Source organism: Lemur catta, chromosome 25, assembly GCF_020740605.2.
Source record: "Lemur catta isolate mLemCat1 chromosome 25, mLemCat1.pri, whole genome shotgun sequence".
NCBI lineage: Eukaryota > Metazoa > Chordata > Mammalia > Primates > Lemuridae > Lemur > Lemur catta.
In genome coordinates, this window is record NC_059152.1 from 155,632 (window position 1) to 173,509 (window position 17,878).

A 17,878-nucleotide genomic window follows, 5' to 3' on the forward strand; every position below is an offset into this window, starting at 1 on the left:
TCAGCACGCGGCCTTACCCTCCCAGGGCTGGGGGTGCGCTGGGCCCCACGGCCCCCTGGAAGGGGTGCGGGCTCTCGGGAGCTCCTGCCAAGGCTGCCCCGCCCCAGGCCGCGGGCAGAGGGTTCCAGAGCCAGGCGTGCAGCTGGGGGCGCCGGGCCCACCTGGGAAAGCCCAGGCAGCGCCGGAAAGTGGGAGGCGGGGCCTTTCCCTCCTCCGCGTTTAAGGCTTCAGGTGGCCCTGTGGCCTGGCGGGCCGTGGAAGGCGGAGGAGGTGGGTGTGGTGGCCCCTGCTGGGCACCAGGTGCTCCTCCCAGGCCCAGCACGCGCCAGGCCCCACCCCAACGCCTGGCCGGGTGCAGACGGGTGCGCTGCTGTCTGCCCAGCCCCCACCCCGCTAGGTCCGTGGCTCAGGGCAGATTCCCAAACCTACCCCAGGATGAGGGCAGCTGCTGCCACACTGCACTGGCTGGTGAGAGGGCGGGGACGCAGGCTCCTTCCTGGGGACCGTCTCCAGCCTGTCTGCCCAGTGCACGCCTGGGGAGGGATGCAACCCCGTGTCTCCCCCTGTGCCCCGTAAGCAGGGTGGACCCCGTCGGGCTGGCAAGGCGTCTCCATCTGAGCCAGCCCCGCAACGGCAGGAGCAGCCCCCGCTGTGACTCAGCACACACACCTGTGCGGTTCAGGCCAGCCCAACAGGTAGAATCTTCTCTTCTCTCGACAAAGGATGAAGGTTTCCCTCTGCAGAGCGAGGCTTCCCAAGTCCCTCAGCAGACCTCAAGGTCACCCACATCTCGGACCCGGGGTCTGAGCCTTCGGGCAGGCCCTGCCCCGGGAGAGAAGGGACAGGGTGGCAGGACACAGCTGTGGCTCTGGTCAGGTCCCTGCCTGGCTGGGACAGTATGTTTCCCCACAGCTCCCTGCTCCTTGGAGATGGAAACTGGGCTCTTATAAATGTGTCCTCTGCACTGTGTGGCATTTCTGAAACCCAGATGTCTCTGGGCCCTCCTGGGGCTCCTTCCCAGAAAGCTGGAGGGAGCAGGGAAAGGCTTACCAACCACATCTCGGCTGGGGACATTAATCATTCCCAGAGCGGGGCAGGTGGCCTGTCCCGGATAACCCTGTGGGTCAATACAGAAAGGATGTTAACTTGCACCTGCCAGCCAGAGCTTCCTGTCCCGTCACAGGACATACACGTGACCAGGAATTCAGGACTCCCGAAGCGGAAGCTCTCTTGGGGGGAAGAAGTGCTGAGCGGGGAGGGGGGGGCGCGCCTCCCTGCAGGGACTGAGGGGACGATGAGACCATGACGCTCCTCCCAGCTCAGGCGGTGGCTGCAGTCCCCTTAGATGGAGAGCTACCACTTGGTTCTGTTTTGTTTTATTGGGGTTAAACACACACACAGAAAAGCTCTCGGAACACACACGTGCAGCTCAAAGAACAATCACAACAGACACCCACAAAACCACCATAAGGCAAGAGGTGGGAGGACAGGGCTGGGGCTGGGGCTTCCTGGAGGGGTGGGGGCGCTCAGAGGTGGCTTCGCTCAGCGGCACCTGCTTAGGGGCAGAGGGCAGGCCCAGCTAGAGGTGTCCCACCTGCTGGGGGAAGATGCCGGGGTTCAGTCTGCACATGCACAGTAGCCAGAGGATGCAGAGGGTCAGGGAAACCCAGATCCACACGTCTTCATAGGGCTCGGCACGTGGCCTTCGGCAGGCGCGGCCGGAGCCGAGGTCTGCCTCTCTGCCGCCACTCCGGCTGGACTTGCCGAGCCTGGACCTCAGCTGTCTCCTCCTGTAATAGCCGTAGGTGACCAAGCCATTGTTTTGGGGGCCGTGGGCGATGTGGCCGGGGCCCTTGCCAATTACGTCCAGCCCTGAGAAGGGGTTGGTGATGGAGTCCCCGCTGACGCAGACGCGGCCGTGGGCGCTGGCTGGAGGGCGGTACTTGTGACCCGCAGGGCCCTGGCTGCCATCTTCCTTCTCTCTGCCTTCGGTGACGTCAATGAAAGAGTCTCTGCCTCTGATGTCATCAGGAAAGGACGAGGTGGCCAGGGAGCCCTTATCCTTGGAAGTGAGGCTACTGGCGTTGGTCTCTGGACAGGGGTCATGACCAGCAGTGACGAAGACCTGGTGGCCACCCTCCTTCCCGTTGCTTTGGGCAACACCATCAAAGGCATCTGCATCCTTAGTAAAGGTGAAGGGGAATGTGACCGAGTGCTCCCCACTGGTAATGGGTGTGTCCACAGCGGTCTCCGGGAGACTCAGCGACACTAACCAATCAGATTCAGCCGCACTGACCAATCAGGACACATCTGCACTGACCAATCAGACTCAGCTGCACTGACCAATCAGGACTCACCTGCACTGACCTATCAGACTCAGCCACACTGACGAATCAGACACAGCTGAATTGACCAATCAGACTCAGCCTCATTGACCCCTCAGGACTAGGCTGCACTGACCAATGAGACTCAGCCGTACTGACCAATCAGGACTCAGCTGCACTGACCAATCAGAACTCAGCTACACTGACCAATCAGGACAGAACTGCACTGACCAATCAGACTCAGCTGCACTGACCAATCAGAACTCAGCCACACTGACCAATCAGGATTCAGCTGCACTGACCAATGAAACTCAGCCGTACTGACCAATCAGGACTCAGCTGCGCTCACCAATAAGAACTCAGTCTTATTGACCAATCAGGACTCAGCTGCACTGACCAATCAGAACTCAGCCGCACTTACCAATCAGGACACAACTACACTGACCAATCAGGACTCAGCTGAACGGACCAATCAGAATTCAGACTCTCTGACCAATCAAGACACAACTGCAGTGACCAATCAGGACTGAACTCTGTTGACCAATCAGGTCCCAGCTGCACTGACCAATCAGAACTCAGCTGTATTGACCAATCAGGACCCAGCTGCACTGACCAATCAGAACTCAGCCGCACTGACAAATCAGGACACAAATGCACTGACCAATCAGGACTCAGCAACACTAACCAATCAGATTCAGCCGCTTTGACCAATTAGGACTCAGCTGCAATGAGCAATCAGAACTAAGCCGCACTGACCAATCAGGACTCACCTGCACTGACCAATCAGACTCAGCCTCATTGACCAATCAGGACTCAGCTGCACTGACCAATGAGACTCAGCCGTATTGACCAATCAGGACTCACCCGCACTGACCAAGCAAAATTCAGCCGTACTGACCAATCAGGACACAACTGCAGTGACCAATCAGATGCAGCTACACTGACCAATCAGAACTCAGCTGCACTGACCAATCAGGACACAACACCACTGACCTATCAGGACTCAGCTGCACGGACCAATCAGACTCAGACGTATTGACCAATCAGGACTCAGCTGCACTGACCAATCAGAACTCAGTCTTATTGACCAATCAGGACTCAGCTGCACTGCCTAATCAGAACTCCGCTGTATTGACCAATCAAGACTCAGCTCCACTGACCAATCAGGACACAACTGCACTGACCAATCACGACTTAGCTGTACTGACCATTCAGACTGAGGCATATTGACCAATGGGGACACAGCCACACTGACCAATCAGAATTCATCCTCACGGACCAATCAGGACACAACTGCACTGACTGATCAGGACTCAGCTGTATTGACCAATCAGGACTTAGCTGGACTGACCAATTAGGACACTGCCGCACTGACCAATCAGGACACAACTGCATTGACCAATCAGGACTCAGCTGTAATGAGCAATCAGAGCTAAGCCGCACTGACAAATCAGGACTCAGCTGTATTGACCAATCAGAAATCAGCAGCACTGACCAATCAGAACTCAGTCTTATTGACCAATGAGGACTCAGCTGCACTGACCAATCAAAACTCAGCTGCACTGACCAATAAGGACACAACTTCACTGACCAATCAGGACTCAGCTGCACTGACCAATCAGACTCAGGTATATTGACCTATCAGGACTCAGCCACACTGACCAATCAGAATTCAGTGTCACGGACCAATCAGAACACAAGTGCACTGATCAATCAGGACTCAGCTGCATTGACCAATGAGGACTCTGCTGCACTGACCAATAAGGACACAACTTCACGGATCAATCAGGTCTCAGCTGCACTGACCAATCAGGATACAACTACACTGACCAATCAGGACTCAGCTGCACTGACCAATCAGTACTCAGCAGCACAGACCAATCAGAACTTAGCCTCACTGACCAATCAGGATACAACTACACTGACCAATCAGACTCAGCTGCACTGACCAATCAGAACTCAGCGGCAATGACCAATCAGGACACAACTCCACTGACCAATCAGGACTCAGCTGCACGGACCAATCAGACTCAGCTGTATTGACCAATCAGGACTCAGCTACACAGACCAATCAGAATTCAGCCTCACTGACCAATCAGAATACAACTGCACTGACCAATCAGAATTCAGACTCACTGACCAATCAGATTGAGCTGCACTGACCAATCAGAACTCAGCCACAATGACCAATCAGGACACAACAACACTGACCAATCAGGACTCAGCTGCACGGACCAATCAGACTCAGCTGTATTGCCCAATCAGGACTCAGCTGCACTGACCAATCAGAACTCAGTCTTATTGACCAATCAGGACTCAGCTGTACTGACCAATCAGAACTCCTCTGTATTGACCAATCAGGACTCAGCTCCACTGACCAGTCAGGACACAACTCCACTGACCAATTAGATTTCAGCTTGACTGACCAATCAGGAGTCAGCTATATTGACCAATCAGGACTTAGCTCCAATGACCAATCAGAACTCAGTCTTATTGACCAATCAGGACTCAGCTGCACTGACCAATCAGAACTCAGCTGCACTGACCAATCAGGACAGAACTACACTGACCAATGAGACTCAGCTGCACTGAACAATCAGAACTCAGCCACACTGACCAATCAGGACTCAGGTGTATTGACCAATCAGAACTCAGTGGCACTGACCAATCAGAACTCACCCTTATTGACCAATGAGGACTCAGCTGCACTGAACAATCAAACTGAACCACACTGACCAATCAGGACTCAGCTGCACTGACCAATCAGACTCAGTCGTATTGACGAATAAGGACTCAGCTGCACTGACCAATTAGAACTCGGCTGTATTGACCAATCGGGCCTCAGCTACACTGACCAGTCAGAACTCTGCCGCACTGACCAATCAGGACACAACTGCAGTGACCAATCAGACTCAGCTGCACTGACCAATCAGACTCAGGCGTATTGACCAATCAGTACTCAGCTACACTGACCAGTCAGAATTCAGCCTCACGGACCAATCAAGACACAAGTGCACTGACCAATCAGGACTCAGCTGTATTGACCAATAAGGACTCAGCTGCACTGACCCTGACCCTGACCCTGACCCTACCCCTACCCTACCGTACCCTAACCCTAACCCTACCCTAACCCTAACCCTAACCCAACCCAACCCTACCCTAACCCTACCCTAATCCTAACCCTACCCTAACCCTACCCTAACCCTACCCTACCCTAACCCTAACCCTAACCCCAACCCCAACTCCAATCCTAACCCTAAACCAAACCCCTAACCCTAACCCAACCCCTAACCTTAACCCTAACCCTACCCTAACCCTAACCCTAAACCTACCCAACCCTAACCCTAACCCTAACCCTAGCCCTAGCCCTAACCCTAACCCTAATGCTAACCCTACCCTAACCCCAACCCCAAACCTAACCCTAACCCTACCCTAACCCTAACCCCAACCCTAACCCCAACCCCAAACCCAACCCCAACCATAACCCTAACCCCTAACCCTAGCACTAACCCCTAACCCTAACCCTACCCCAACCCAACCCTAACCCTAACCCTTACCCCAACCCCAACCCTAACCCTAACCCTAACCCTAAAACCCTAACCCTAACCCTGGCCTCCAGAGCAGGGCTTATCTGTGGGATGTCCCATATTCCCTAGATCCCTGGGGGGAACTGGCCTACAGACCAAGGCTCATTTGTGGGCTGTCCCAGGTTCCCTAAATTTCAGGGGGGGACTGGCCTAAAGACCAGGGCTCATCTGGAGGATGTCCCAGGTCTCTAAATTCTGGGGGGTACTGATCTACAAACCAAGGGTCCTCTGTGGGCTGTCCCAGGTTCCCTAAATCCCTGGGAGGACTGGTCTACAAACCAGGTCTAATCTGTGGGCTGTCCCAAGTTCCCTAAATCCCTGGGAAGACTGGTCTACAGACCAGGGCTCATCTCTAGGCTGTCCCAGGTTCCCTAAATCCCTGGGGGGCAACTGGCCTACAGACCAGGGCTCATCTGTGGGCTGTTCCAGGTTCCCTAAATCTCTGGGGGGACTGGTCTACAGACCAGGGCACATCTGTGGGATGTACCAGGTTTCCTAAATCACCTTGGGGGAACTGGCCTACGGACCAGGGCTCATGTGTGGGATACCCCAGATTGCCTAAATACCTGGGGTGGGTGGCCTACAGACCACAGATCATCTGGGGACTCTCCCAGGAGTCCCACTGGGTGGGCGACTGTGACAGCTGCTTAGGTTACCTTAATGCATGTCTTTCTTCCTTTTCTGTAAGAGATCAGGAACTTGCTGGGCAGGGCATCTAAGAAGGCTTTTTTTCCCTGGCTCCTGCACATCCCAGGGTGGGGACAGGACTACGTGATCAGCAGAAGGTCACTGGAATTCCTGGGCTGACCTGGAAGGGAGGAGCAGCCATTAACCATCTCTTCCTTGTAGTCAGGTGTGGAGTGTGTGTGTGATGGCTGGAGCCCCTGCTGCTGTGGGCCACGAGGCAGTTCCAGCAGGAGCTGTGGGAGACAGGAGGAAGGCGGTAGGAAACCAGGGTTGGCTCTCTCTCCCCACACAAGGAGCCTCAGTCATTTCTGGACACATACAGGCTCCTGTCTCCCACCCTGAAGTCTCACTCCTCTGAGCTCGCCCATCAGTAATGTGGGTACATCTACCCTATGTGCTGTACTGAGGGGGGTGAGTTGCCTTAAAACCCTCAAAAACTGTAGGTAAAAGGTCTCCTCTCCTCTTTTGTGTCAAAGTGTCTTCCCCAAACTTCACTTGAATTTAGAAGAGCAACCTGCATGCAGCCTCTGTCCCCTTCCAACCTTGCACCATCCTGAGTCGCTGCAGGGGCCCTGGGCAAGGGAGCTACCCGGGATGTGCAAGGGTGTGCACCCCATGGCTGAGAGTGGGGCACCCTGCCTCCTGGTCACTCCTTGACAGACACCAGCCACTGCACCTGCACAGACTCTGCACCAAGGTCACAGGTCACAGGTCGTCCTGACACACTCCACCAACTGTGACTGCTCAGTGTCCAGGCCAAGATCACAGGTCATCCTGACAGCAGCAACGGCGCCTGCTCAGAGTCCACGCCCAGGTCACAGGTCATCTGAAATTCAAATTCCAACCACAATGACATACGCACTCACACACACTAGAAAGGCTATTGTTAAAAAAAAATTAAAGATATCTGTTGGCAAGCATACAGAAAACCTGGATACCCTTAAACACTGCTTGTAGAAACATAAAATGGTACAGGCTGTGTGTAAAATAGTTGAATCTTTCCTCAAAAATTTACATGCAGAATTACCACACCTCAACAATTCCATTGCAAGGTATATACTCCAAACATTATAAAACAAGTGTTCAAACAAGAACTTGTACGTGAATATTTAGAGCAGCCCTGTTCACAATAGCTGAAAGGTGCAAACAACCCAAACGTGCATCAACAGATGGATGGATAAGCAAAATTAGGTACATCATAACCTGATATATTATTCAGCCATAAAAAGGAAAGAGAAAACTGAAATGGAGCAGTTGTTATGGAATACAATATGGCAGTATCTCAAAAATTAAGCATGGAATTCACTTACAACACAGTGATTCCACTCCTGGGCATATACTGAAAAGAACTGAAAACAGGGACTTGAATACCCATGTCCATGGCAGCATTATTCACTGTGCCAAAAGGTGGAAGCAACACAAGTGTCCACTGACAGATGAGCAGATAAATAAAATGCAGTCCATCCACACAATGAAATATAATTCAGCCTTAAAAATGAGGAAATTCTGACATACATAACAACATCGTGCTACGTGCAACAGCCCAGGCACACAGGGACAAATAGAGTATGCTCTACTTATGAGGTAGTGGAGTAGTTTCCAGGGGCTGGAGAAAGAGAAAATACGAAGTGGGTGTTTAACGAGAACACGGTTCCACTTGGGGAAGATGAATGAAATTCTGGAGATGGATGGTGGTGATGGTTACACAACAATGTGCACGTGGTTCATGCCACTGAAGTGTGCACTTGAAAATGGTGAATGCTGTATGTATTTAATCACACATAAAAAAGGAATGAAGTACTGATGTATGTTGCAACATGGATGAACCTTGAAAATGTCGTAAGTGAAAGAAATCAGACACAAAAGGCCACATATTATATGAGTCCATCTGTATGAAATGTCCAGAGCAAGCAAATCCACAGCGATGAAAAAAACTTGCCAAGTGCTTGCCAGGGACTTGGGGGACAGGGAAAGGAAAGTGACTTTGTAACGGGCTTTGAGTTTCATTCAGAAGAAGAAAAAAAAATCTGAAACTATTAATATATAGATGGTAGCACCACACAGGCAATGTACGACACTCCACTGAATTATATATTAACAAGTGGTAAAAATGGTGAAATTTTAGAAGGTTGCTTTCAAATATTTATATACATTGTCATAATATGGACTAGGACTTAACTATATCGATAAGTGTGCAAACCTGAGATACCTTGCAACTGGTGTGCATGCACATGCGCACATGCACAGCTAGAGAATTACAGTAAGATAACATGTGGTTCAGTAAATTCTTATGAAACTTCCATGATCAATTGGGCCATTTGCCTTTCATTTGGCAGGGAGATTTCATTTTTCTTTACTAATTATCCCTAATATGAACTCTGTGTTTAGCTACTATTTCCTTGGCTTATATGTAAATCAAACGTGATTCTTACACATGATATATCAAATAATAATTTTGGGGGGGGCACGGCACGGTGGCTCACACCTATAATCCTAGCACTCTGGGAGGCTGAGGTGGGCAGATCGTTTGAGCTCCGGAGTTCGAGACCAGCCTGAGCAAGAGCAAGACCCCATCTCTACTAAAAATAGAAAGAAACTAGCTGGACAACTAAAAATATATAGAAAAAATAGACTGGGTATGGTAGCGCATGCCTGTAGTCCCAGCTACTCAGGAGGCTGAGGCAAGAGGATCACTTGAGCCCAGGAGTTTGAGGTTGCTGTGAGCTAGGCTGATGCCATGGCACTCTAGCCCAGGCAACAGAGTGAGACTCTGTCTCAAAAAAAAAAAAAGAAAGAAAGAAAAGTAAAGAAAAAAAGAAATGTTTTTGTCTTTTGAAAAATCACATTGTCTACTTTTTCTACTGTTAGATATTACAAACTGCTGTGACTTTAAGGATCTAGCTGGGCAAAGCCTTAGAAAATTTGCTAAGGGGATCCACTATGTGGACAGGTTGACAGAACCTGAATAAAAGCCCTGAGACAACAAAAGCCTGCTGTGCACCTAAAAATGAGAGCAGAGTAGACAGCAGGCAGCTGGGGTAGCTATGTGGGAGAGGGCAGCAGGCAGGAGCGCTCAGGGTCTGGAGGCCGTGGCCAGTCCTGTGTTGTTTCTCCAAGGCCAGTAGGAAACCACTGGCAAAGTTATAAATCAGGAGAGCGACATGACGAGACTTGAGTCTGTAAAGCGCTGTTTGCCTTTGTCAGGTTGAGACCACCAGTGTGTGTGTGGGGGATCTGCGCTCCCCCTGGGGGGCTGCACTGAGAGAGCACGGCATAAACACAGGGTGTTCCTGCCCGGAATGTGGGGTCTGCGTCTGCTCAGGAGGAAGCGCTGCCCAGACCAGCCTTGGAGTCATCTCTGCTCTTTAGATCTGCCAAGGCTGGGAAACTGAGGGATAGTTTCAGAAACAGTTCCAGAAAAAGAAAACTGGAACCGAAGGGAAAGACACATTTTTCTCCCAGTTGGGGATGGTGGTGAAACAGGCCTGGTGGATTGGACTGTCAGGGAGAAAGGTGGATTTCCTGATTCGGGGTTAACGGTGATGACCTGGGAGCGTGTGGCTATTGTGAAACACACAGTAAAACACACGGGAGTACTTACCGTGCAGTCGCAGACCTCACACAGCAATGACGCTGGAGACTCTGAAGGCAGGACACAGAGGACTTTGCGCTGCGACAGCACGTTCCCTGGAAGGATGAAATTCCCGTAAGGAAACTATGTTTATGAACAACCACCTGAACACCCTGCCAGTAAAACAGAGATGACAACGAACTCCCTCACAGAGGCTGAGCCAGACCCACGTGCAGCCCAGAGTCTGATACCCCATTAGGGTGGAGAGGCCACCGCGTGGACGTCACACCCATGGCCACCACGTCCTGGGCATGAGGGACCTCAGTGTGGTGGAAACTGTGGTTCCCCGTGTCCAAATGTCCACCTGGAGCCCCTCCTGGTTCTCTGAGGACCGGCCGCCCCTCAGCAGGCGGCCGCAGACAGGAAGGCGGTGCCTGTGGGGCTCGGACAGGAAGGCTGAACTCACCCTCGGGGCCTCACGTCTGAGTGAGGACAAGGAGGTCGTACTGGCTTCAGGTCTGGGGCCAGGCCGGCAGGCGGCAGGGAGGTGGCGCCTGCGGGGCGACGCTAACATGGCGGCACTGCGTCCTCTCTCGCCGCGTGCAAAGCCGCGGGGCATGACGGGCGCTCCGCCCCCTGCCGGCCCCCACCGGCCCTGCAGCCCTCGGTGCTCAAGGGGGGGTGACGTGGCGAGCACCCCCTCCTGGCCTTGCTGGGGAACCAGTTAAACTCCGAGTTCAGCATCTTGGGAGCCAGGATCTTGAAATTCAAACTCAGATGGGCTCACTGTCCTGTGTCTTTCAGAAAAACGGGGAGGGAGGGAACAATTAAGGGGAAAACATATGGAATGAAATAAGTTTAGATATAAACTTTACAACTGACATCAAAATTCATTCAAAATCATCCTCAGACTTAAACTGCAATGCAAAACTTTGAAGATTCGGGGAACAAACAAAGAAGAAAATTTACATGGCCTTTGGTTTGGTGATGGGTTTTATCACACAACAAAAGAAAATCTGATGCACAACAGAAAAAATAATACCATGGCTGTTATAACCTTAATATTTATACTCTGTGAAAGACCAAATTCAGAGAATAAAAAGACAAGCCACAGAATGATAAGAAATATGTGCAAAATACATACCGGAGGAACAATTCACATTCTACATATACAAAGAAGTCTTAAAACTCAACAATAAGAAGACAAACACCCCGATTATAAAGGGGTACAGATCTCAACACACACCTCACACCAAAGATGATACATAGATGGCAAATAATCATACAAAAAGATGCTCAGCATCATACATCACTAGGAAATAGCAGATTACAGCAGCAGTAAGATACCACAGCATGCCTGCTAGAATGACTAAGATCTAAAAAAAAAAACAAAAAAAAAGGACAAACCATTGCTGGAGGAAAGACAGGAATTTTCATTCATTGCTGGTAGAATGCATAATGGTACACAGTCACTTTGGAAGACTGTATGGAAGACTAGAATATGCCACCCCAAGATATAGCTCTTTTTCTTGTTGTTATTGTTTTGGACAGGGTCTCTGACACCCAGGCTGGAGTGTGGTGGCATGATCACAGATCACTGCCACCTAGAACTTCCAGGCTGGAGCGATCCTCAGCCTCCCAAGTACCTGGGACTAAAGGCATGAGCCACCATTGCCAAATAATGTTTTATGTGTGTGTACAGATAGGTCCTTGCTATATTGCCCTGGGTAGTCTTGAACTCCTGGGCTCCAGGGAGCCTCCTGCCTTGGCCTCCCAAAGTGTTGGGATCATAAGCATGAGCCACCATGCCCACCCCAGCATAAGGATTATTTTGAGCTGATTATTTTGAGACACTGCAGACACAGGAGAATCTCTGAAAACAGGCTAGAAGTTACCTTTTTGTAATGAAAATTTATGTCTAGAAAAGAGACCTACCTCCATCTGTAAAGGTGTCTCCATCTCATACCAGGAACAGAAGGATGACTAAATCATGAGAGATTCTTAGCAATGCGGAAGACACTACTTAAGTCTGAACAACAAACCTTGCTCGTGCTTACCTTGCTTTTCCTGGTTACCTCTCCGCTGCTGACCCTCACAGCACCCATTCTTTCTTTGTTTCACTTGAAGATAGTATGTAAGCCTGAACTCAAAGCCACCTCTTGGAGATTTACTCATTTTTCCTGGCTGTTTCCTCCCATTCATACATAACGAAAGCATTACTAAATTATACTAGTGAAAGCATGGTAATGTAAATTAAGATAAAACCCTAAGCCCCATGCCAACTGAATGGACCCCCCTCTTAGCCAACCAAACCTCAAAGAAACCTTACAGCTGAGTTCCAGGAGTTTAGATATAATTGACCAGTATCTATGTTTAAAAAAAAAACATAGATAATAATACTAACAAAACAGAATTCTTGTGACAATAAGATACTAAATTATTAACAGGACCCAATCCCAACTCTAACAGCAACCCTAACTCTAAAAACCCTAACCCCTTATCGCAGCTTTTACCACTAAGATCAGGGACAAAGCAAACATGCTCATGTTCACCTCTGCATGCAACATTATACTGAACAACAAATCTGGAGGTATGACATTACCTGACGTCCAATTATACTACAAGGCTATAGTAACCAAAACACCATGGTAGCGATGTAAAAAACTGAGACTAATCCAAGGGAACAAAATAGAGAACCCAGACATAAAACCATCTACCTAGCACCAACTAACTGAATTTTGACAAAGCAGAAAACATACACTGAGGAAAGGAAGCTCTACTCAATAAATACTGCTGGGAAAAGTGGATATCCATACGCAGAGAAGGAAACAGGATACCTCTCTCACTATATACAAAAATCAATTCAGGATGGATTAAAGACTTAAATGAAAAGCATGAAACCATAAAAATTCTAGAAAAAAAGTAGGAAAAACTTTTGAGACTTCAGCCAAGTCAAAGAATTTATGACTAAGACCCCAAAGACAAATAGCAAAAACAAAAATAAATAAATGAGACTTAATTAAATTACAAAACTTCTACAGAGCAAAGGAAATAACCAACACCCTGAATAGACAACCTACATAATCGTAAAAATACTCATAAACTATACATCTGACAAAAGACTGATATCCAGAATCTACAAAGAACTCAAACAAATCAGCAAGAACAAAATGAACACCCTCACCCGAGAATGGGCAAAGGACTGAAACAGACGTTCTTGGAAAGAAGATAGACAAACGACCAAGAAACATATGAAAACTGATCAACATCACTAATCATCAGAGAAATGCAAATTAAAATTACAATAGTGTACCACCTTACCCCAATCAGAATAGCCATTATTAAAAAGTCAAAAAACAATAGATGGTGCCACAGATGCAGAGAGAAAGGAATGCTGATACACTGGTGGGACTGAAAATTAGTAGAAACTCTATGGAAAACAGAATGGAGAGGCCTCAAAGAAAGAAATGTAGACCTACCATTCGATCTAGCAATCCCACTCCTGGGTATCTACTCAAAGGAAATGAAGTCATTTTATCCTGCACTCAAATGTTTATAGTAGAACAATTCACAATTGCAAAGATGTGGAATCAACGTAGGTAACCTTCAATTCATGAGGGGACAAAAATGTGTGTATATATGTGTGTGTGTATGTATATATGTATATAAATCATGAAGTACTATTCAGCCATAAAAAGGAGAGAAATATCAGCCAGAGCAAGAGCAAGACCCAGTCTCTCTAAAAAAAAGAAAGAAAGAAAGAAAGAAAGAAAGAAAGAAAGAAAGAAAGAAAGAAAGAAAGAAAGAAAGAAAGAAAGAAAGAAAGAAAGAAAGAAAGAAAGAAAGAAAGAAAGAAAGAAAGAAAGAAAGAAAGAAAGAAAGAAAGGAAAGAAAGAAAGAAAGAAAGAAAGAAAGAAAGAAAGAAAGAAAGAAAGAAAGAAAGAAAGAAAGAAAGAAAGAAAAAGAAGGCAGGCATGGTGTTATGTCCCTGTAGTCCCAGCTACTCAGGAGGCTGAGACAGGCGGATCACTTCAGCCCCGGAGTGTGAGGTTGCAGTGAGCTATGATCATGCCATTGCCTTCTATCCCAGGAAACAGAGCAAGACCCTATCTCTAAAATAAATAAATAAATAAATAAAATAAAAAAGGATTGAAGTAATATCATTTGCAGTAATATGGAGGGAACTGGAAACTATTATCGTAAGTGAACTATCTCAGGAATGGAAAACCAAAAACCATTTGTTCTCACTAATAAGTGGGAGCTACTAGATAAATATACATGGGCACAAAGTAATATAAAGGACATGAAAAACCTATAACGGGGGAGAGAGGGAGAGTTGTTGTAAGATAAAAACTTGCCCACAATGAACAATATTCTGGTGATGGACACACCGAAACCCCTGACTTCAGCATTATACAAGACAGCCATGTAACAAAAACACTTGTACCACCTTAATTAGTATTTTGTGTTTTTTTTTGTTGTTGTTGTTTGTTTGTTTTTGAAGCAGAGTCCCGCTCTGTCACCCTGGTTAGAGTGCCGTGGCGTCAGCCTAGCTCACAGCAACCTCAAACTCCTGGGCTCAAGCAATCCTCCTGCCTCAGCCTCCCGAGTAGCTGGGACTACAGGCATGCACCACCATGCCCGGCTAATTTTTTCTATATATATTTTTAGTTGGCCAGATAATTTCTTTCTATTTTTAGTAGAGACGGGGTCTCGCTCTTGCTCAGGCTGGTCTTGAACTCCTGACCTTGAGCGATCCACCTGCCTTGGCCTCCCAGAGTGCTAGGATTACAGGCATGAGCCACCACACCTGGCCTAAACTACTACTAATATTAATGTTTTTCCTTCCTTTATGGAAGAATGCTATACATACTATTTTATAGCTTTTTGTCACTTAACCAATTATTAACATATTTTTTAGGTTGTTAAATAGTATTCCACAATATCATTTTGAAGCCTGCATACAGCTTTGTTGTATGGATATAACATAATTTAAGTAGCAGTCCTCTATTTTTTTTTCTTTTTTTAAATTTCACAATACTATGGGAGTACAAACATTTTGGTTACCTGTAATGCCTGTGCTTCACCCAAGCCAGGGTTAGAAGTGTGCCCTTCCCCCAAACAGTGTGTTCTGTCTCCACTAGTTGTGAGTTTACCCACCCCCACACACCCACCTGACCGGCACCCAGTGAATATCACTACCATGTGAGCACCTTGGTGTTGATTAGTTAGTACCAATTTGATGGCGAGTACATGTGGTATTATGTTCATTCTCTGGCAAGTTCTCTCTGCTGCAGAACTGACCCCAGGAAGCTCCAGAAATAATTCATGCCATAAGCTCTCAGTCTCAGAAGACAGAAATGGTTTCTCTTCTAACACCCAAGTGAACTTCTTACAAAGGACCCCACTGGTCTTATCTGGGTCAGACCCCTCACCTCCCTCACCCTACCCAGACCAATCATTATGTCCAGAGGACTAGGGCATTCTAATTGGCTCACCTTCCCACACCTATGGTCAGGAAATAGGGGCCTTCAGACTGAGTATGCCACCACATTGGAAAGGGAGTTTTGAGAAGGAAGGGATGTGGAAGAGGGGGAAAAAAGTGAAAGACATCCACGACAGATCTCAACTTTTCCACCTACCTAGTCTTAAAGCTAACCCAGGCCCATTGTAATGACGCTTAAAAATCTACTTTTCTGAAAATAATAAGCTGATTCTCAACTCAAACATGGACCTGTAAGTCTAATGGAAGGATTTGCATGAGATGTCATGACTTGGAAAAGCACTTTGCTGCGTGAGTCTCCTCTGTCCCTGGGACTTTCTTTAAAACTTTTAGTCCATAGATGTAGTTGACATGGAGGCCTGCAATTCAATTCTGAAGGTTAAGGAATTAAAAGTAATGAAATAAAATCAAACATTTCTTCCACCCACCCAGAGGAGCAGTTTCTTTGTTTCTCAAACAACAACAAAGTTTGTCTTAGCATTTGATCTATAACCAAGCTTCAGCTCCTCAACTTTACTTTAATCATCTTTGTTCTTAATGGATCATTCAGTAATTTCCAGGGAAGTAGACTATGACTTTCTGGGACATTTGTATTTTTAACATTTAACTTATTGGTAGCTTTGGAAAAAAGGGCAACTGCCTTAGAACAATAGAGCATTTAGCCCACCCTTCTGAGAGAGACAGTGGCAGCCTCTGACAAACTTCATCTGGGAAGTTTTCAGAGGTAGGAAACACGTATGTGTTGGGTTAGAGGGCAGTGGGGAAATGGGGCAAAGTGGCCTGCATTTGGGGGGCTTAAGACTATTTCTAATATGCCATGGCTTCAAAGGGCACTTTTCTAGGTAATCTGAGGAAACAGCATGTTTGGCAGTGGAAGAAACTGAGGCTTAGAGAAGTGAAACGGCTACCCAGCAGGGAAGTGGCAGGCCCAAGGCTTGACCTGTGGACTCCCGCCGCCAAATGCAGAGGTTCACGTGCTAATGGTTCCCAAAGAACATTGCAAAGACATGGAAAAACAGTGACTGTGTTCCAAACCCAAATTATCACCTCACCCCAGTCAAAATGGTTTTTATAAAAAAGACAGGCAATAATGAATGCTGGCGAGGATGTGGAGAAAGGGGAACCCTCGTGCACCGTCGGTGAGAATGTAAATTAGTGCAACCACTATGGAGAACAGTATGGAAGTTCCTCAAAGAACTACAAATAGAACTATCCAGCAATCCCACTGCTACATATATATCTAAAAGAAAGGAAATCAGTATATGGACAAGATATCTGCACTCCCATGTTTATTGCAGTACTAGTCACAATTGCCAACATTTGGAATAAACCTCAGTGTCCATCAGTGGATGAATAGATAAAAAATATGGGGTACATACACAATGAAATATTATTTAGCTCTAAAAAGAATGAAATCCTGCCATTTGCAGCAACACCGATAGAACTGGAGAACATGATGTTAACTGAAATAAGCCAAGCACAGAAAGACAAATCTTGCATGTTCTCACTCATATATGGGAACTACATATTAAAACAATTGATCTCATAGAGACAGAACGCAGAACAATGGTTACCAGGGGCTGGGAAGGGCAGCAGGGAGCAGGAGATAAAGTGGGGATGGGTAATGGGTGAGAAAATATAGACAGACACAATGAACAATATTTGATGGCATTACAAAGTGACTACAGTCAACAATAAGTTATGGCATACTTTAAAATAACTAAAAGAGTGAAACTGGAATGTTCATAACGCAAAGAAATGATAAATGCTTGGGGTGATGGATACCCTGATTACTCAGATTTGATTATTACACACTGTATGCCAAAACACATGTACCATATAAATATGTGCAAGTATTATGTACCCATAATAATTAAAAATTTAAAAAAATTAAAGAAAGGCAGGTCAGGGGCCCACGGTCAGGCGTTGGCTGAAATAAACAGCAAGTTCTCCCAGCAGCCTCGCACTTTCCCGGGAAGACATTTCATCAGTGGGTGGGAGGGGTGGATGGAAACCCTTGGGCCCCGCTGCTAGAGAGTTCGGTCATCTTTTAGCGCGGAGGTTTAGGTCGAGTCTTCACGTGCAGAAAGTTCTGCAGTTCTCACAGCGCCCTGCCAGAAAACGTCGTTCCCAGATGTTTTAAAATCTTCCATTCTGCGACCCACGTCCCCGCGCGGGTGCGCCCTCGCCAAGCAAGCAAGTGCGC